The following is a 22,022-nucleotide window of genomic DNA, read 5'->3' on the forward strand; positions in this document are numbered from 1 at the left end:
GCTGGGGGGCTTGGCCAGCCTGCAAACAGCCATCAGCCTTCACCCAGGCTGGCCAGGCACCCCAGCGGGACCCCCACCCTGATCCGGGACACCCTTCAGGGCAAACCAGCTGACCCCCACCTGTGCACCAGGCCTCTATCCTATATAGTAAAAGGGTAATATGCAAATTGACCCAAACAGCAGAAAGACTGGGAATGACTGGTCACTATGACATACACTGACCACCAGGGGACAGACGCTCAATGCAGGAGCTGCTCCCTGGTGGTCAGTGTGCTCGCACAGGGGGAGCTCTGCTCAGCCACAGTCAGGCTGATGGCTGCCAGCACAGCGGTGGTGGTGGGAGCCTCTCCCGCCTCCTCAGCAGCGCTAAGGATGACTGACTGCAGCTTAGGCCTGCTCCCCGTTGGCAAATGGACATCCTCTGAGGGCTCCCGGGCTGCCAGAGGGATGTCTGACTGCCAGAGGCCTGATCCCCCAGGAAGTGGGCCTAAGCCAGCAGGTGGACATCCACGAGGGGTCCCAGACTGTGAGAGGGCACAGGCTGTGCTGAGGGACCCACCCGAGTGCACAAATTTTTGTGCACTGGACCTCTAGTGAGTAAATAAAAAGCTATGGTACATTTACACAATATAATACTATGCAGCTGTAAAAATGGAAGCATTTCTTACCCTTTGAGTTGGAGGGGCCTGGAGAGTATTATGCTTAAGTGAAATAAGTCAGTCAGAGAAAGACAAGTATCACATCATGATCTCACTTATATGTGAAATTCAATAAACAAAATAAACTGATGAACAAAATAGATTCAGAGACACAGAAGCATGGAACACACTGAATAATCTTAGAGGAAAGGGTGGGGGGAGTGGGAAGAGATTAACGAAAGAATGTACATGCATACTAGAGGCCCGGTGCACAAATTCATGCACAGGTGGGGTCCAGCTGGCCTGCCCCTATGGGGGCCAACTGGGGCCAGGTCAGCAGGGGGGAGGGGACGTGGGAGGTTGGCTGGCCAGGGAGAGGGGCCGCAGGAGGTTTGGGGGTCTGATCGGGACCCTGATCGGACTGGTTGGCTGCCGCAGTGCACGTCATAGCAACTGATCATTCAGGTCATTCTGGTTGTTCTGGTTGTTCCATCGTTCCGGTCGCTTGGCTTTTATATATATAGACTAAAGGCCTGGCGCATGAAATTCGTGTGTGGGTACGGTCCCTAGGCCTGGCCTGCAATCATGGCCATCTTCCCCGGCTGCCTGCAGTCATCCTGCCCCCCACCGCCACCGACCCCCAGTTCCCCGTTTGCCATTGGGCAATCAGAGCCTGATGGCCAGGGGAAGGGACCAAGAGGTTGGCCATTCCCATCCGCTCACCAGCCCCACCCCCACCGCAGGTCGCCCTCTGTGTGTGGGGTGACCAGTGGGGCAGGGACCTTGGGCTGGCACTGTCTGCATCACCCACCACCTATCCCTGGTTCTCAGTTTGCCATCAGAGCCTGCCAGCTATGGAAAAGGACCAAGAGGTGGTCAGTATGCTTCATAGTAACTGGTCAAGCAGTCGTTCTAGCTGTTTTGCCGTTAGGGTCAATTTGCATATTACCCTTTTATTATATAGGATATGCACAATTCATGGACACAGATAATAGTATGATGTAGGCCTGGGAGAGGGGATTAAGGTGATGGGGGTAATGGGGGGAAAAGGTGACATCTGTAGTATTTTCAACAATAAAGATAAATTTTTTAAAAAAATATAAAGAATTGACAAAAGAATTGACCAAATACTACTAAAAAAAGATATCCAAATGGCCAATAAGAATCAACATCATTCTCATCAGGGAGATGTAATTTAAAGCTACAGTGAAATCCCACTTTGCATCTATAATAACAGCAAGTAATGAAAAATAAGAACATTGGGTATTGATTGATGAAGATGTGGATCAACCAGAACTCTTATACATTGCTGGTGAGCATGTAAATTGGTATAATCACTTTAGAAAACTTTTTGGCAGTATCTACTAAACCTAAACGTCCAAATTTACCCCAAGAAAATGCACCCAACAGAAATAAATGGATTTATCTATCAAAGAATGAAAACAACATATCAACTATGTAAAAAAATGTCTATAGTACTTTTGTTTTATTGTAGCAAAAAAGTGAAAACAATGTAAGTGGATAAACATCTGTAATAAAATTAGAGGAGAGATTACACAGCTATAAGATAAACTAGTACTACACACATTAACACAGCTGAATCTCGCAAATATTATGTTGAGTTAAAAAAGAGAGTCAAAGAAGAATATGAGAATAGGTACAACTAATCTATGGTAATATAAACTAGAATAGTGTTTCCATGGATGAGGGGTGGTTATAGAGAGGGAAAGGGTATGAGAGAACCTGGGGTGGTGGAAATGTTCTAAATCTTAATCTTGGTGATAGTTTAAAAGGTGTTCATATATTAAAAATTCATAGAGTTGTACACTTAATTCATTTTGCTCTATGTATATGATAGCTCAATGAAAAGTTATACTATGGCCACTATTAAACTGTCTGAAATGTGTCTTATTCAGAATAACATTTTTAATTATAGGATTTCATTGAAGATACTTTTGACCTGAACCTTGCCTTTCAGACAAGGCTCCTGTTTACTTACTATACCTAAATATTTAATGGGTTTTAAAAAATAATATACCACACACTGATACTCTTTGCTTTTGCAAATACTGTTTCCTGCCTGGAATATCCTTTGCATTCTCTTATCCTACCCCAAAATATCCCTATAAATTTACATTAAAATCTAAGTCTTAATTCAATCAGCATCTTGTCAAAGCCACCTCAGGCACAATTAGGAACCTCCTGCTATATTCTTTTAGCACCCTGCCATAGCATTTTCAAACTGTCTTACAAGTTTTTGTTATTTGTCTGACTCTTTCACTACATTGTAGCCTTGAGAAAACCATTTCTGTTTACTAGTATTTTGTTTTTAAAACAGTATTATTAATACATGCATAGAGTCTGACATAAATTTGGCACAATTAAAATTTTGTAAATGACTTAGAAGAATTGGGGAAAACCCTGGTAGGCTACTCCATTGAGTTTCTTTTACATGTTTAATAGTAGAATCTAGGGTTTTTCTATGGTCCATAGGCTCAAAAGACACAACTCTACAAATCCTGATTTAATACAAGGATGACACTAAATTTACTGCCTTCAGGTAGACATTCAAATATTGAAAGTCATTTATATTCCCAGAAACACTTGTATTTTACTTTTAAAAAAATATTTTTATTGATTTCAGAGAGGAAGGGAGAGGGAGAGAGAGATAGAAACATTAATGATGAGAGAATCATTTATTGGCTGCCTCCTGCAGGCCACTATTGGGGATCGAGCCCACAACCCACACATGTACCCTGACCAGGAATTGAACCTTGACCTCCTGGTTCATAGGCCAACGCTCAACCACTGAGCAACACCAGCCAGGCCAGAAACAAATTTTAGCAGGCAAATGATTTAAATAGGGCATAGATGATATTACCCAAGTAGATATACAATCTTATCTTAAGAGTAACCTTAAGAGAAATACAAGTGGGCAAATCAAGCTAGCACAGCTTGTTTATATAATCATTCATCAGGAATACAATGGCATTAAACATTATAAAGTATAGAAATTACTATTTCATAGCACTTTTAAAGTTACTTTGTCATATTTAAAATTTTGAAAACAACATCTTCATTTAATAATTAACAAAAGAGTATTTTCCTAAGATGTCATATACAGAGTTATACAGAATTAATATTTCTGAACCAAATGATGCGTACTTGACTGACAATATGTCCAGGTGTGTCTAATATGCAATCTAGCTGTATTATTGCAGTATAATACACTCTTAATCTGTAAGTAAAGAAAGATGTTTTCAGAGTCACACAAAAGCTTATTGGAAACTGTGTTTGGCACCTTAATTAATTTTTTAAAAATATTTTTTTATTGATTTCAGACAGGAAGGGAGAGGGAGAGAGCGATAGAAACATCAATGATGAGGGAGAGCGGAATGGAACCCGGGACTCTTCAGTCCACAGGACAATGCTCTATCTACTGAGCTAAACCAGTTAGGGCCCTAAATTCATTTTTAAAGTAACTTTTAAATTGTAAAACATTAATTTAGCAAAGGTATAGTCAAATGTATTTTTAAGAAATGATTATTGCATTTATTTCATTGTAGACCTTTTTTGAAATTAAAAATAAATTATAATATTCTCAAGAGATATAAATTGGCTGCTAGTCAACCTCTCAAAAATTAATGTAACAGATCACATGTTAAAAACTATTGTAGTTGCTTATTTTGTCGTAATTTATATTTGAGACTATCTCATCCATTACATTCCTTTTGGTTTTGATAGTGATCTGATGCAAATTTCTTACCAGACAATCTCTAGAACATGTTATAAAATCTGGTACAGTTTAGTCTAAATAACTTATGATGTTTTAATAGCAGGAAATTTATTAATATTCATCTGCTTCTAGGATTTTAACGGTAATTTTGCTCTTGTAAACATAAGGTCAAAGTATTATTTTGGAATGTGTATGCAAAACCATATTAAGAAGAAACTGAACTATAGTAAACTTTTAACAGAAATGCAATTTGAGGATTTAGAAATTTATCATTTTAATGACACAAGAAATAAGCATTTGTCCTAAGAAGCCACCTGTAACACATTAAATATAAATCATAATTTCTCAAGTGCTGTTTTGGGACCTTTATGTTGCAATTCCAGATGCATAAGTTAACCTGATTAAGCAAGGGTATTGTTGCATTTGGGGTGAGTAAAAACAAAATGATGAAAGATAGGCCTTAAAATAACTTAGGGGAGAAACACTTTGGAATTTAAACTTGATGTGGAGTAAATGGGGGGGGGGGGATAACAAAGTAATTAAGATTTGAATGTATAAATATCTACATAGCAGAGAATCATTAATTTACTTATCTTAATAGAGCTATTATTTTAAGCAGTGACATGCAAAGATTCCCTCATTAAAAATTATAACAAGCCCTAACTGACTTGGCTTAGTGGATGGACTGTTGGCCCAAGGACTGAAGGGTCCCGGGTTTGATTTGATTCAGATTAAGGACATGTACCTCGGTTGCAGGCTCCATCCCGAGCCCTGGTCAGACTGTGTGAGGGAGGCAACCAATCGATGTGTCTCTCTCACATTGATGTTTCTCTCTCTCTCTCTCTCTCTCTCTCTCTCTCTCTCTCTCTCTCTCTCCTCATCCCTTCCACTCTTTCTACAAATCAATGGAAAAATATCCTTGGGTGAGGATTAACAACAACAATAAAAACAGCACCAAAAAGTCTATATTAGAAGAAACACTGTATTTTAACATTTAAATGCACCATATAAAATACAGAATTCAGTCTCTTTTTTTTATATTTTATTGATTTTTTACAGAGAAGAAGGGAGAGGGATAGTTAGAAACATCAATGAGAGAAATCGGTCAGCTGCCTCCTGCACGCCCCCCACGGGGGATGTGCCCACAACCAAGGTACATGCCCTTGACCGGAATCGAACCGGAGACCCTTCAGTCCGCAGGCCGACGCCCTATCCACTGAGCCAAACCGGTTTGGCCAGAGTTCAGTCTAAACCTTAGAGCCTCTTAAAACTTTTACTAAAAACCCTCAATATTATTTTTATTGATTTTAGAGAGGAAAAGAGAGGGAGAGAGAAACAGAAACATCAATGATGAAGAGAATCATCTATTGGCTGCCTCCTGCACGCCCCCCAATGGGGATCAAGCCCACAACCCAGGCATGTACCCTGTCCAGGAATCCAACCGTGACCGACCTCCTGGTTCACAGGTTGACGCTCAACCACTAAGCCACACTGGCTGGGCAAAACACTCAATATTTTTTAACACTACTTTTATAATGCTTACAAAGTGTCAGTTACTGTTCTAAGCACTTTACAAATATGAAGACATTAAATCTTTATAATAATCTCATGGAGTAGGTACTATTATTCTCATTTTACAAATGAGAAAACACATTGCTCTTGGCTAGGTAAAACCTCCAAAATATTGATGTTAATTAACTTGTCCAAGGTGACAATGCTAGTAAATGGCAGAACCAGACCTGAACTCAGATAATTGCTCCAAAAACTATGATCATATCTGCTATATGCTATGGTGCTTCACCAATGCCTAATATTAGGTCTTCAGAAGATTAATTAACAACATTAGAACCAAACTAAAATGAAGTCACTTATGTCAAGGACCAAATGGAGATGGTCAATGCAGGCACATAAAGGAAACTTAACCTAACTTTACAAGAATACAGCTCTTCTTAGAAATCAGCAGAGGATACCAGCCAATAACCAAATGCCAAGTCTGTTCATCTTTGGATTTCTTTGTTCCCCTGACTTGGCTACCCTGATCCAAATAAGAAAGAAGACCATTAAGCAGCCAATTAGCTGAAAAAGCAAAAAAATTTCTGTATTAATTCCATACAAATCCCTTAGTCTGTGAGCAACTTGGAACTTATTACTCCCAGAGTTTTTAGTTTTCTAGTTTGTAAGTCAAAAACCTTGCAATAATCTCATCTTTCTGCTTTGTTTTATTCATTATGTGGAGTTTGGTTTTTTTTAACAAATGAAATAATAATGTATTTTGAAATTTTTAAAAAATCCTCACCCAAAGATATTTTTCCATTGCTTTTTAGAGAATGTGGAAGAGAGAAGGACAGACAGGGAGAAATATTGATGTGAGAGAAACACATCGGTTGGTTGCCTCCTGCACCTGCCCTGATCAGGGAGGAGCCTGCAACCAAGGTATGTGCTTTGATGGGAATCGAACCTGGGACTCTTCAGTCCACAGGCCAACGTTCTATGCGCTGAGCCAAATCACCTAGGGATATTTTGAAATTTTTTAGTTGAACAAAATATCAAAGAATATAAAGCCTAAAGGCATTATGTACATTCTACTAAAACTCCCTATAAACACTTAAATTCCTCATGAAGTTTTTCAACAAATGATCATAGAAATTTTACTTGAACACCGCCAGTGACAGGGAACTTATATTGAAGTGGACAGTTGTATTTTCTGAAATTAAGTATTTTTCTAAAATCTTCCTCATTTAAGCTTTTATCCTGTTTCTACCCTATCTTCTAAAGCAGCGGTTCTCAACCTGTGGGTTGCGACCCCTTTTGCAGTCGAACGACCCTTTCACAGGGGTCGCCTAAGCCATCCTGCATATCAGATATTTACATTACGATTCATAACAGTAGCAACATTACAGTTATGAAGTAGCAACGAAAATAATTTTATGGTTGGGTCACAACATGAGGAACTGTATTTAAAGGGCCAGAAGGTTGAGAACCACTGTATCTAAAGTCACACAAAATTGCCCTAGCAGGGGCTGGAGCACTGCAGGAAGCAACCAATCAATGTGCTTCTCTCACATCAATATTTCTCTCTGTCTTCCCCTCTCTCTCCCCCTCTCTCTAAAAATCAATGGAAAAATATCCTTGGATTAGGATTAAAAAAACCAAAAAAACAAAAACAGACAAATATAAATAGTCTTTTTTGTTTTAATTACAATTTACATTCTATATGGAGGTTCCAAAAAATAAAAATAAAAATGGAACTGCCTGCCCTAACTGATTTGGCTCAGTGGATAGAGCGTCAGCCTGCAGACTCAAGGGTCCCAGGTTCGATTCCGGTCAAGGGCATGTATCTTGGTTGCAGGCACATCCCCAGTAGGGAATGTGCAGGAGGCAGCTGATCGATGTATCTCTCTCATTGATGTTTCTAACTCTCTATCCCTCTCCCTTCCTCTCTGTAAAAAAATCAATAAAATATATTTAAAAAAATGGAACTGCCTTATGACCCAGTGATTCTACTTCTGCATATATATCTGAAGAAACTAAAAAACATTCATTTAAAAGAATATATGCACCCCTATGTTCATTGCAGTATTATTTGCAATAGCCAAGATATGAAAGAAACCCAAGTGCCCATCAATAGATGAGTGGATAGCCCACCCAGTGTGGCTCATGACCTCCACTCATGAACCAGGAGGTCATGGTTTGATTACTGGTCAGGGCACATGCCCAGGTTGTGGGATGGAGCCCCATTTGGGGGCATGCAGGAAGCAGCCGGTAGATTATTCTCTCTAATCATCTCTCTCTGTTCCTCTCCGAAATCAATAAAAACATATTTTAAAAATAGATAAATGGATAAATTAGCCTTGAGAAAACAAGTTGGAATGTGATTATTAGCACACAGAACTGTCTGGAAGTAAATAAGAAACTTATTAAACATTTTAGGAAATTGTATTGCCAAAGAAACCATAAGCCTGGCTTGTAGAAGTCTGTGATTGTGTTTAGGTATGGATATTTTTATTTATCCTATTTGGAGTCTGTTGAGCTTTCCTGATGTATAGATTAATCAAATTTTACATCAAATTTAGGAAGGTCTTAGCTATAATTTCCTCATTTTTTCCTGCTCCTTTCTCTCTCTCCTATACTTCCTGGACTACCATTATGCATATACACATATACCATTATGCATATGAGACCACATAATTGACATTATCCAGTCTAAAGAAAAGAAAGAAGAATAAACAGAGACCCAGAGACCTGTGGGATATCATAAACAAAACATATGCATAATGGGGAGTCCCAGAAGAAAAGGGGAGAAAGAGTAGAAAGAATATTTGAAAACATATGGTCAAAATCTCCCCAAATCATATTGAATGGTAATGGTAAAAATCTCCCTGGCCAGCGTGGCTCAGTGGTTGAGCCTCGACCTAGGAACTAGAAGATCACAGTTCTATTCCCAATCAGGGCACATGCCCAGGTTGTGGGCTTGATCCCCTGTATGGGGCATGCAGGAGGCAGATCAATGAGTCTCTCTTATCATTGATGTTTCTATCGCTCTCTCCCTCTCCCTTCCTCCCTGAAATAAATAAAATATGTATTTTTAAAAATCTTCCCAAATTTGCTTAAAAACATTAACCTACTTACCCAAGTAGCAGATTAGATTCCAAGTAGAATAAACTGAAAGAGATCCACACCTAGACACTTCATAATCAAACTGCTGAAAGAAAAAAAGAGAACATTGAAAATAAGGGAGATGCAACTCTTCAGGTAAAAAGATGTCCTAAATAAGATTAACACCTGATTACTAATTTGAAATCTGGAGGTTGGAAGTTGTGGAGTGTCATATTCAAAGTACTAAAAAACAAAACAAACCAAAACCTGTCAAACAAGCCAAACCATCCTTTAAAACTGAAGGGAAACATAGAACATTCCCAGATACACAAACACTGAGAAAGTTCATTACCTGCACTAAAAGAAATACTAAGGGGAGTCCTTCTGAGTAAAAACTACACTGCTACCATTTCTCACCATCAGATTAGTCAAACTTCACAAGTTTTTCAATACACTGCACTGGTGAGGCTTTCAGGAAACAATGCTTGCATACATTGCAGATGGGAATGAAATATAGTACATTCCCTATAGAGGTAAATACAGCAATATCTAATAAGCAATATCTAATACAGGGTGTCCCCCAAAATGGGACATGCTCTAACAGCTGATAACTCAATTTTGAAAATGAAATGTATTTGAATAAACACTGCCTTTATAATTATTTAAAGTTTGTGTATACAGATTTGGACACCCTATATATTTATGCTTTGATCAGCAATTCCATACCTAAGAATTTATTCTCAAAATACATCTTCAACTTCCTCTTTTCCACAGTCAGGTTTTTTACTTCACTTTTATCCATTTTCTAGCTTTCCTATTCAGCTGTTTCATAAACTACAATGTATTCCTGCTGTACTCCTTTGGCTATTTTGGAAATTGTCCCTACCCACTCATCAAGTTCTCCTCTAAATTCTTCTTTCAGATCATGTCCTTAAAATGATTATATTAGATATTTCATCAACATAACTATTATTATTACAGCTATGGTGAATTGCAACAGCCTTAAATATTAACAATTATATATGGTTAATTATAAATAATAGTTAATTATTATTAGCTATACTAATTTCCATCTACTATGTAAACAATTTTTATTTTTTAATAATTGTTTTCTGTAACTTGGGTAATTTTCTTTGTTAAAGACTTCTTTAGTCTGCTCAGGCTACCATAACAAAGTACCATAGGCTGGGTGTCTTAAACAATAGACATTTATTTTCTCACAGTCCTAAAGTCCAAAATCAAGATGCTAGTACAATTAGTTTCTTGTGAAAACTCTTCCTTTCTGGTGAGAGAGAAAGATCTCTGGTGTCTTATCTTATAGGAGCACCAATAGGAGCACCACTCTTAGTATCTCATCTACCCTAATAATGCCCCCCCCCCATATTAGCCCCATCTCTAAATACCATCACATTGAAGGTAAAGTCTTCAACATATGAATTTGGGGGTAGGGAGAGACATAATTCAGTCCATAGCAAAGACCTTGCCTGTGTATAATTTTAATATATGCTAGGTAATGGGATGCCATATGCATATTATTCTTAATCTTGGTCGTAAAAATGGAGAAAAAGATTGAAAACATATCCTTTAATTTGTAATGTATATCTCTAATAGCAACTTTGAATATTTCATTGTTTAATGTTTCCTTTGAAGAAATGTTTCCAAACAATGAAAATTTTGATAATAAAATGTAATAATTTGAACATTTGAAATATATAAATGAGTATTATAGCAAATAATTGAAAATTTGATGGCAATTTTATCACATGTAATCGTGTGTCAAACACTTTCTCCCTTCTAGTTCTCAAATTCTCATGTTAACATATTAACCATGGCACCATCTTGTGGATATTTTATCAAACAGCTGAACTGTGCAAACATTTACATGGAAATATGGAAAATGAAGGTATTTATGGAAAAACAAATACAAATTTTAAAATGGAGTTTAATAAAATAAAATAAAATGTTGGCAAGTAATCTTCCTCAATCTCTTTCAATGGGTTTCAACTATATAAGTAAATTCTTGAACCAGCTCCAGCATTATTTTTTTTCTTTTTTAAAGTATTTCTGCATTAATGCTTATGTAAAATTTCAAACTAGCCAGTTGATTCTGAATACACCAAGTATATTATATTTTAGTATGTATAGTGTATATGTATGCTGACATATATAAATATAAAGGTGTGTATGCTGCTGTAATTATATACTGATTTAATTTTGGAATCTGTTAAAACATGGGAATTGATACAAAGTAGGTTTTTAAAAAGAAAAAACTGTTTTGGAAATTTTAAGTTTAATCACTCAGGGATACTATTATTTCTACTTTGCAGATAAGGAAATTGAAACTCTGAATAGTTCTATAACTCAACAAGTTCACCCAGCTAGTAAGTAGTCCTAAATGTAACTCAAGACTTCAAAGCCCAGATTCCTTTTTATTATTTATTGATTGATTTGAGAGAGAGAAAGGAAGGGACAACGATGGAGAGAGAAACATAGATTTGGTATTCCATTTCTTTATGCATTCTTTGGTTGATTCTTGTACTAGTATGTTCCCTTACCGGGGATTCAACCTGTAACCTTGGTGTATGGAGATGAGCTCTAAGAGCTACTTGGCCAGAGTTCTAATTCCATAGGTTTAAAGTCATTATTGATGAGTGAGGACTTACTACTGCCAATTATTTAATTGTTTTCTGTTTTGTAGGTGTTTTTATCTCTCTTTTTCTTTCTTGCTGTCTTCCTCTGTGATTTGTTGATTTTTGTAGTGATATGATTTGATTCTTTCTCCTTTTTCTTTTGTGTATGTACTATAGGTATTTTCTTTGTGATTACCGTGAGGCTTACCTCCAGTATCATATAATTATAAGTCTATTTTAAACTGATAACAACTTAACTTCAATCATATACAAAACTCTACTTTTTACTTTTACTTCTCCCCTTATATGTTATTGATGTCACTCTTTACATTTTTGTATTGTGTATCATTAATAAATTTTTGTATTCATAGTTATTTGTGTGATTTTTGTCTTTTAACTTTTATACTAAAGCAGAAATGTTTTACACATCACCATTATATTATTACAGTATCCTGTACTTGTCTATATATTTACTGAAACAGTGAGTTTTACACTTTCATGGTGCTATTTTTAGCATCCTTTCATTTCAACTTGTAGAATTGCCTTTAGCATTTCTTATAAGGCAGATCTAGTGGTGATGAACTCCCTCAGCTTTTGTTTGTTTGAGAAAGTATTTTTCCTTCATTCTGAAGAACTGTATTCTTGGTTTACAGGTTTTGTTCTTTTAGCACTGAATATATCATCCCACTCTCTTCTGGCCTGAAAGGTTTCTACTGAAAAATCTGGTGCTAGTGTTAGGGGGGCTTCCTTTTACATAATGAGTCACTTTTTACTTGCTGCTCTCAAAATTCTTTGTCCTTAAATTTGACAGTTTGATTATAATGTGTCTCAAAACAGACTTCTCACTGTTCTTTCTACTTGGGATTCATGCATCTGGATGTAAATTTCCCTCTCCAGATGGAAAGTGTTCACTTATATATTTAAATAAGCTTTCTGCTCCTTTATTTCTCTTTTTTTTTTCTCATTCTTGGACTTCCATAATGATATACATTGTCATGTTCCATAATTCCCTCAGGCTTTCTCTACTCTTTTTCATTCTTTTTTCTTTTTTGCTCCCCTAACTGAATAATTTCAAATGGTCTATCTTTGAGTTTGATGATTCTTTCTTCTGTTTGGTCAAGTATAATGGTGAATACCTCTGCTGATTTTATTTTAGTTCAATTATTGTATTATTTAACTTCAGATTTTTTGTTTGATTCTCCTCTATTGTTCCTATGCCTTTGTTAATATTTGCATTTTGTTTATGTACCATTTCCTGGTTTCATTTAATTTTCCTAAATTTGTATTTTTGCCTGTGTTCTCTGTAATTGAGCTTCTTTAAAACAATTATTTTGAATTCTTTGTCAATAATTCAGACATCTCCATTTTTAAGTGTTTGTTACTGGGGATTTAGTTTGTTTTTTAATTGTATGTATTTTCTTAGTTCTTCATATCCCTTGTAGATTCATATTGATACCTGCACATTTTAAGAAACACTCCCCTCTCCTAGACTATACAGACTGGCTTTGACTGGGAAAGATCTCCATCACTCCACCTGGCTAGAGATTTTGGGACTTCATTCTTAGCTTCCTCAGGCATCCAGGCTTTTCTTTTTTTCCCTAGAGTCCACAATCTCTTGTACCCACTGGTCCCTGACTATGCCAGTGCTCTGTGTGAAGTGAGAAAGAAACCAGCCCTTGGGTGATGCACTAAAAGACTGGCTCCTTTGGGGGCATGCTCCGCTCTTTCTTCTCCAGAACTACACACCAGTTGCAGGAACGTATCCATTTCCTTAGCTATCCAAAGCATATACCAGTACTTTCAGTGCTCTCACATGACAGGAGACAGAAGCTGGTGCAAGTGCACTGAAAGGCCAGGGAGTTGGAAGTTTGCCCCACTCTCTCTACCTCACCCCAAAGTAGGAGTCACAATTTATTTGTGCTAAGCTGTGATACAGATAAAGTGAAATTGCTCTTTTTACCCATTCAGCAACTGACCAGCTTTGTGTTTGTGTGGATTACTGCAACTTCTTAACTGGATTCTGTATTTCTCATAAAGGTATTTTGTTACTTAGATCATTGTTAAATCTGTGTATCTGTAGGGAATCAAGGGCTAAAATTTCCTATTCTGCCACCTTGCTGATGTCACTCCAAGTATTTTAGATACAAATTCTCTGACTCACGTATTATGAAGATAAATGTACTAGAAGGTTGACAGAAATTGTTCAGTTTTATTCTGTGTTACATATACATTAAGGCCACTGTAGCTATCATATGTAAGTACATTGTTCCTTACAAATTTCTCCAACTCTTTTTTGGAATAATCTAAAGTTAAATCACAAAAGTATTTTCTGGTCTATAATGTTTTTTAAAAGTATTCTGAAACTCATTTTTCCCCCCTTAAAAGTCTTTAACCAACAGACCGCTCACAGAAAGAAAATACAAATACTTCAAACACACTAGTAAAAAAAGAAACTTCCTTATAATAAGAAAAATAAATTAGAACTACTGTGTGATATATAAATCATGTTTCCTTACATTGGCAAAAAGAAAAAAAATGAATACCAACTGGCGGTGTGGCTCAGTTGGTTAAGTACCATCTGAGGTTTCTGGTTCAATTCCAGGTCAGGACACATGCTCAGGTTTCAGGCTCGAGATCTAGTAGGGGCATGCAGGAGGCAGCTGATTGATGTTTTTCACTCATCAATGTTTCTCTCTCTCTCTCTCTAAAATCAATAAAAATATATAAAAAATAAATACCATATTTTTGAGGATATGGGAAAATAGAGGCACTCTCATAAATTGTTTTAATTGAGCATTTTATATTATTTCATTTTATCTTTCTTAGCAATCAATTATACTTTTAAAAAAAAATTTCATGCCCAAAATATCCAAGATGGCGGCCGACAGGATGTCAGGCTGCCAAGATAGTGCGAGTGAGAGAGCAAAAGGAGAGTATGTGGATGTGCGGGAGTGAGGGACAGCTATGTTCCAAGGGACGGTTGGGGACTGGCAGACCGGACCGGGCTCCCCTGGCCGGGCAGCCTCTACTGCTGCTGAAATCTCCCCTGGAGTGGCCAGCTCTGCCACAGAGACTGCGCCATCTTCAAGGGGAGAATAGCTGTGATCTGAAGCCCAGCCTTACCTTCAACCGAGGAGACCTGGGATACTTACTTCTCGGGGCCCTATAAGCACACGGTCCAGGGACCAACTGTCTCAGCTGCAAACCCAGGAACACTGGGACTCCAGCCTCTCCGACCGCGGGTGCCTAAAAAGTCTGTCAAGCGGGAGACAAAGCGGCGCGAATACGTGGACGTGCCCTGCACCTTCTCACAGAGCAGACAGAAGGAACAGCTGAACAGAATAACATCCACCCGGAACTGGCGAATTAATTCCGGCGAGGCAATCCAGGGACCGAAAGGTCAGCTATCGCCTAGAGAAAGGTGACATCTGGGATCCAGGCTGGAGGGAGAAACGCGCGCAAAACGCGTGCAGTGGGAACTAGAGTCTCAGAGGAAGGCTGCGCCCCTCAAAATCCGTGGTTGTTGGGGTCCGCATAGCCCTCAACTGTGGAAGGGGGTCCACAGGGCTGCTGGCAGACGGGGATTCTAGAAATTAACCCACAGTAGGGCTGGGCCCAGAAAGGCAGCCTGAAGTTCTACCAATATATCGGCTGCACTGTGCCAGGGGAAAAAGACAGGAGTCCTCTGGCTTTCTTTTTTCTTTTTAAATCCTTGCTTTTAATTGCTAAGTGCAGTACACAGGATCTTCCAATTAAAAACACTCACCAAGACTGAAGGGGAAAGTTGTTTTTGTGGAACCTGGGGATCAGAGTGGGGAGAGGCGAACAGAAAACCAGCTCTGGGGCAGTCTGTCCCTCCAACCCAGTATTAAGTGCTGCAGGGAAAGCAATCTAAACACTGGGTAGAGGGGCCTTTTAGCCCCGGATATTAATACAGAAACACTGCCACCCAGGGGTTGTATCAGAAATTCACTCTTGTGTAAATACAACTAAAGGCAGGCTGAGAAACAAAGAGATCCTGCCTGCCTGAGAACAGGGTTGTGGCTTATGACACAGAGGAGTGGTGGATCACAGGGAGCTTCAATACTGTGCTGTCTGCCTGACAGGAAACAGACCTGCCAAGCAGAACAGTAGAGGATGTGAATGACCTTCATTACTTCACATTTTTATTTTTTATCTTTTACTTAAGAAACTAAATTTTTTCTCAGTTGATTTTACCTTATTTATTATATTATTTTTATTACTACTATTATTTTACCTTTTTAAAAGTTTTATTTTATTTTTCCTTTATTTTATTTTATTTTGGGACTAGTGTTCTATATTTTTATTTTTCCTTTAGCATTATTTTACTCTATCTCAATTTTTCCTTTATACCAATATTCTCTTCCTCACTTTCCACATTTTTTGTCCTGTTTCTCTTACCCCAATTCTGCTTTAGTTTTTCTCTATTCTTTCTTTTTACTCCCTGTTAAAAATTGATCTTACACATATATCCAATTTCCGCTCCCCTGCTCCAAGTCCATACATACTTCTCTCTTCTCTTTCTTCACTATCCAAATTTTCTTTTTCTTCCTTTTTTTTTGCCTTTTTCTATCTTGCTGTCTGTTGTTCAATTGTTGATTAGTTTGGTTTTTTCGCTTGTCTTTTTGTTTTGTTTTGTTTTGTTTTTTCTTTTTTTGCTTCTGTTCTTCCTCTCCTTGCTAGTTTTCTTCTACTAATAGCTTAACTAATTCCAATCACCAACTCAGGCCTATCTACTCTCTCTCTTCTCCTTTTCCAATAGTAAATGAATACATAGATGGATTTTTCCTTTTTTTGTATTTTGTTTTTTACTTTTCTTCTTATATACTCAGTCTCTTTCTATCTCCTCTATACTTAAATGTGGCTATTTCCCCATTCATTCAATTCCTTGACCTTACCTTCTGGAAATAAGCTCTGCTTCCTCAGATTCATCTGGGTGTTTGTTGTTTGGGTGTTTGTAGTTTACATATTTTGGATTAGTTGTTGTTTGTAGTTTGCATTCATCTCTGAGTGTTTGTCATTTGCTTTTTTTGGATTAGTTGTTGTTTTATTGGAGTTTTCTCCCCATATACATATATTTTTCCCCTTCTTTTTTCTTCTCTTTCTTTTCTCTCTTACATTTTTTCCTTTTCTCAATATCATTTTTGCACTCTTTTCTATCCCCTAATTCTCTTTTCTTTGGTGATCACCCTTATTTGGGGTTATTAGTATTGTGAATACATTTGTGTTTGGTGCCCTGTGCATTGTGTCTTGTTGTGTTGTATTTTCTGCCTTTAAGTCAATGCAGGAGAGAGAGAGCTACATAACCAGACACCCAGAGAGGAGTGATTATGGGGAGACAAAGAAACAGCCCACAACGAAAGGAGGCATCACCAGAAAAGGAAGTAAATGAAATGGAGGCAAGCAATATGTCAGAGAAAAAAATTCAGAGCAATGGTGGTAAGGTCGCTGAAAAAGATGGAAGATAAACTCAACAATATGTGTAAGAACCAAGAAGAAATGAAAGATGACATCGCTGCAATAAAGAACTCAATAGATAGCATCAACAGTAGACCAGAAGAAGCGGAGGACCGCATCAGTGAGCTAGAATACAAGGTAGGAAAAAAATATCCAAGCAGAGCAGTATCTAGAAAAAAAAAAAAAACAACTTAAAAAACAGGAGAGCCTAAGGGAACCTTGGGACATGAAACAAAACAACACCTGCATAATAGGGGTTCCAGAATTAGAGGAAACTGAGCAAGGAATAGAAAACCTGTTTGAAGAAATAATGACAGAAAACTTCCCTGATATAGGGAAGAAAAAACTCACACAAGTCCAAGAAGCTCACAGAGTCCCAAACAAAATGAACCCCAAAAGACTGACACCAAGACACATTATAATTAAATTGGCAAACACCAACGACAAAGTAAGAATCTTAAAGGCTGCCAGAGAGAGACAGAAAGTTAACTACAAAGGATCCCCCATCAGACTAGCAACTGATTTCTCAATAGAAACACATCAGGCTAGAAGGGAATTGAAGGAAATATACAAAGTCATGCAAAGGAAGAGCCTGAATCCAAGAATACTGTACCCAGCAAGGCTATCAATCAAAATTGAGGGTGAAATCAGGAGCTTCACAGACAAAAAAGGACTAAAGGAGTTTATTACCACCAAACCAGCAATGCAAAAAATGCTAAAGAGTCTGCTGTAAAAAGAATCAATAGGAATGGAAGAAGGAGCACAGGCATAAAGAATAAAAATGGCAACAAACAAGTACCTATCAATAATAATTTTAAATGTAAATGGATTAAGTGCCCCAATCAAAAGACATAGGGTAGCTGAGTGGATAATAAAACATGACCCATATATCTTCTGTCTACAGGAAACCCACATCAGAGCAAAGGTTTTACACAGACTGATGGTGAGGGGATGGAAAAAGGTTTTTCAGGCAAATGAAAATGAAAAAGAAGCTGGGGTAGCAATATTTATATCTGACAAATTAGACCTCAAAATGAAGGCCATAACAAGAGATAAGAAATGCCACTTCATAATACTAAAGGGAGCAATTCAACAAGAAGATATAATTCTGGTAAACATATATACACCCAATATAGGAGCACCCAAATACATTAAAAAAACTTCTGGAGGATATCAAAGGAGAGATTGACAGCAATACAATCATAGTAGGGAACTTTAATACCCCACTAACACCAATGGACAAATCCTCTAAACAAAAAATCAGCAAAGAAACATCAATCATAAATGACTCACTAGATCAGATGGAATTAATTGACATCTTCAAAATATTCACCCCAAAGCCATAGAATATAGTTTCTTCTCAAGTGCACATGGGTCATTTTCAAAGATAGACCACATATTGGGACATAGGCAAAGTCTCTTCAAATTCAAGAAGATAGAAATCATATCAAGGATCTTCTCAGATCACAATGGAATAAAACTAGAAATCAACTACAATAAAGACAATTAAAAAATCAAACACCTGAAGGCTAAATAGCATGTTATTAAACAATGATTGGGTTACCAAAGAGATCAAAGAAGAAATAAAAATCATCATGGCAACAAATGACAATGAAAACACAACAATCCAAAATCTATGGGACACAGTGAAAGCAGTCTTGTGAGGGAACTTCTTAGCTCTACAGGCCTATCTCAAAAAACAAAACAAAACAACAGCAAAAAGAAAAAATGGTAATAAATTATCTAACCCTACAACTCAAAGAGTTAGAAAGAGAGCAACAAGAAAAGCCTAGCGTAAGCAGAGGGAAGGAAATAATAAGATCAGAGGGGAGATAAATTATACACACACACACACACACACACACACACACACACACACACACACAAGATCAACAAAACCAAGAGCTCATTCTTTGAAAGTATAAACAAGATTGATGAACCTCTAGCCAGGCTCACCAAGAAGCAAAGAGAGAGGACCCAAATGAACAAAATCAGAAATGAAAGAGGTGAAATAACAACTGATCCCACAGAAATACAAAGGATTATGAAAAATACTATGAACAACTCTATTCCAACAAACTAGATGAAATGGACATATTCTTAGAAAAATACAAGCTCCCAAAAATCAACCAAGAATCAAAAAACCCAAATAGGCCGATAACTACCGAAGAAATTGAAGCAGTGATCAATCCAGCAAACAAAAGCCCTGGTCCGGATGGCTTTACAGGGGAGTTCTACCAAGCATTCAAAGAACTAAAACCTATCCTTTTCAGACTATTTTCAAAAAATTCAAGAGGAAGGCACACTACAAGCTCTTTCTATGAAGGCAGCATTACCCTAATCCCAAAACCTGATAGAGACACAACAAAAAAAGAGAACTACAGGCAAAAATCCTTAATGAACATAGATGCTAAAATCCTCAATAAAATTCTAGCAAAACGAAGTCAGCATTACATTAGAAAGACCATACACCATGACCAAGTGAGATTTATTCCAGGGATGCAAAGATGGTACAATATCTGCAAATCAATAAATATGATACATCACATAAAAAAATTGAGAGACAAAAATCATATAACCATATCAATCAATGGAGAAAAAGCATTTAACAAAATCCAACACCTTTTCTTGATAAAAACTCTCAGCAAAGTGGGAATAGAGGGATCATACCTCAACATAATAAAAGCCCTATATGACAAACCTACAGCCAACATCATACTCAATGGGCAAAAACTAAAACCATTTCCCCTAAGAACAGGAACAAGACAGGGATGCCCACTTTCACCACTTCTGTTTGACATAGTACTGTGAGGCTAGCCATAGAGATCAGACAAGAAGAAGAAATAAAAAGCATCAAAATTGGAAAAGAAGAAGTAAAACTATCATTATTTACAGATGGCATGATATTGTACATAGAAAACGCCATAGACTGCATCAAAAAAATTCTAGACTTAGTAAATGAATTTGACAATGTAATAAAAGCCTTATATGACAAACCTACAGCCAACATCATACTCAATGGGCAAAAACTAAACTCATTTCCCCTAAGAATGGGAATAATACAGGTATGCCCACTTTCACCACCCCTGTTTGATATAGTACTGGAAGTGCTAGCCATAGTGATCAGACAAGAAGAAGAAATAAAAGGCATTCAAATTGGAAAAGAAGTAAAACTGTCCTTATTCGCATAAGACATGATACTTTACATAGAAAACCCCCAAAGACTCCATCAAAAAACTACTAGACCTAATAAATGAATTTGGCAATGTAGCAGGATACAAAATTAACACCCAGAAATCTTTGGCCTTTTTATACACCAAAATGAACTCACAGAAAGAGAAACAAAGAAAACAATCCCATTTACCATTGCACCAAAAAAAATAATAATAATAAGATACCTAGGAATAAACTTAACTAAGGAGGTAAAAGACCTGTACTCGGAAAACTACAGGATATTGAAAAAAGAGATAGAGGAAGACATAAACAAATGGAAGAACATACCATGTTCATGGATTGCTAGAATCAACATCATTAAAATGTCCATACTACCCAAAGCAATCTACAGATTCAATGCAATCCCCATTAAAATACCAACAGCATATTTCAAAGATCTAGAAAAAACTCTCCAAAAATTCATCTGGAATAAAAAAGACCCCGAATAGCCACAGCAATCCTGAAAAAGAAGAACAAAGTTGAAGGGATCACATTACGAGATATGAAGCTCTATTACCAAGCCACGTTTCTCAAAACTGCCTGATACTGGCAATAGAACAGACATACAGACGAAATGGAACAGAACAGAGAACCCAGAAATGACCCAAGCCATTATGCTCAATTAATATTTGACAAAGGAGGCAAGAGCATAATGGAGTCAAAACAGTCTCTTTAATAAATGGTGCTGGGAAATTTGGACAGATACATACCAAAAAAAATGAAACTAGATCACCAACTTACACCATACACAAAAACAAACTCAAAATGGCTAAAGAACTTGAATGTAAGACAGGAAACCATAAAAATCTTACAAGACTCCATAGGTAGCAAAATAGCAGACATATGTCATAGCAATAGCTTTACAGACACAGCTTCCAGGGCAATGGAGACTACGGATAAAATAAACAAATGGGACTACATCAAAATAAAAAGCTTCTGTATAGCAAAAGAAACCATCAACAAAACAACAAGAAAGCCCACTGCATGGGAGAACATTTTTTCCAATCATACTTCCGATAAGGGTTTAATCTCCAAAATTTACAGAGAACTCATACAACTTAACAAAACGAAGATAAAAATGGGCAAAGGATCTAAATAGACACTTTCTGAAAGAGGACATACAGAAGGCCCAGAGACATATGAAAACATTCTCAAAGTCACTAATCATCCGAGAGATGCAAATCAAAACAACACTGAGATACCATCTCACATCTGTCAGAATGGCTATCTTCAACAAACGACAATTGCTGGCGAGGATGTGGAGAAAAAGGAACCCTCATGCACTACTGGTGGGAATGCAGACTGGTGCAGCCACTGTGGAAAACAGTATGGCGTTTCCTCAAAAAGTTAAAAATGGAACTCCCATTTAACCCAGTGATCCCACTTCTAGGAATATATCCCAAGAAACCAGAAACACCAATCAGAAAGGATATATGCACCCCGATGTTCATAGCGGCACAATTCATCATAGCTAATAGCCTAAGTGCCCAGCAGCAGATGAGTGGATTAAAAAACTGTGGTATATCTACGCAATGGAATACTATTCTGCTGTAAAAAAGAAGGAATTATTACCATTTGCAACAGCTTGGATGGACCTGGAGAGCATTATGCTAAGCGAAAGCAGCCAGTCAGAGAAAGATAAATATCACATGATCTCACTCATTTATATGGAATATAATTAACAACATAAACTGATGAACAAAAACAGATCCAGAGACAGAGAATCATTGA

The sequence above is a fragment of the Myotis myotis genome, unplaced genomic scaffold, assembly GCF_014108235.1.
Source record: "Myotis myotis isolate mMyoMyo1 unplaced genomic scaffold, mMyoMyo1.p scaffold_m19_p_2, whole genome shotgun sequence".
Lineage (NCBI taxonomy): Eukaryota > Metazoa > Chordata > Mammalia > Chiroptera > Vespertilionidae > Myotis > Myotis myotis.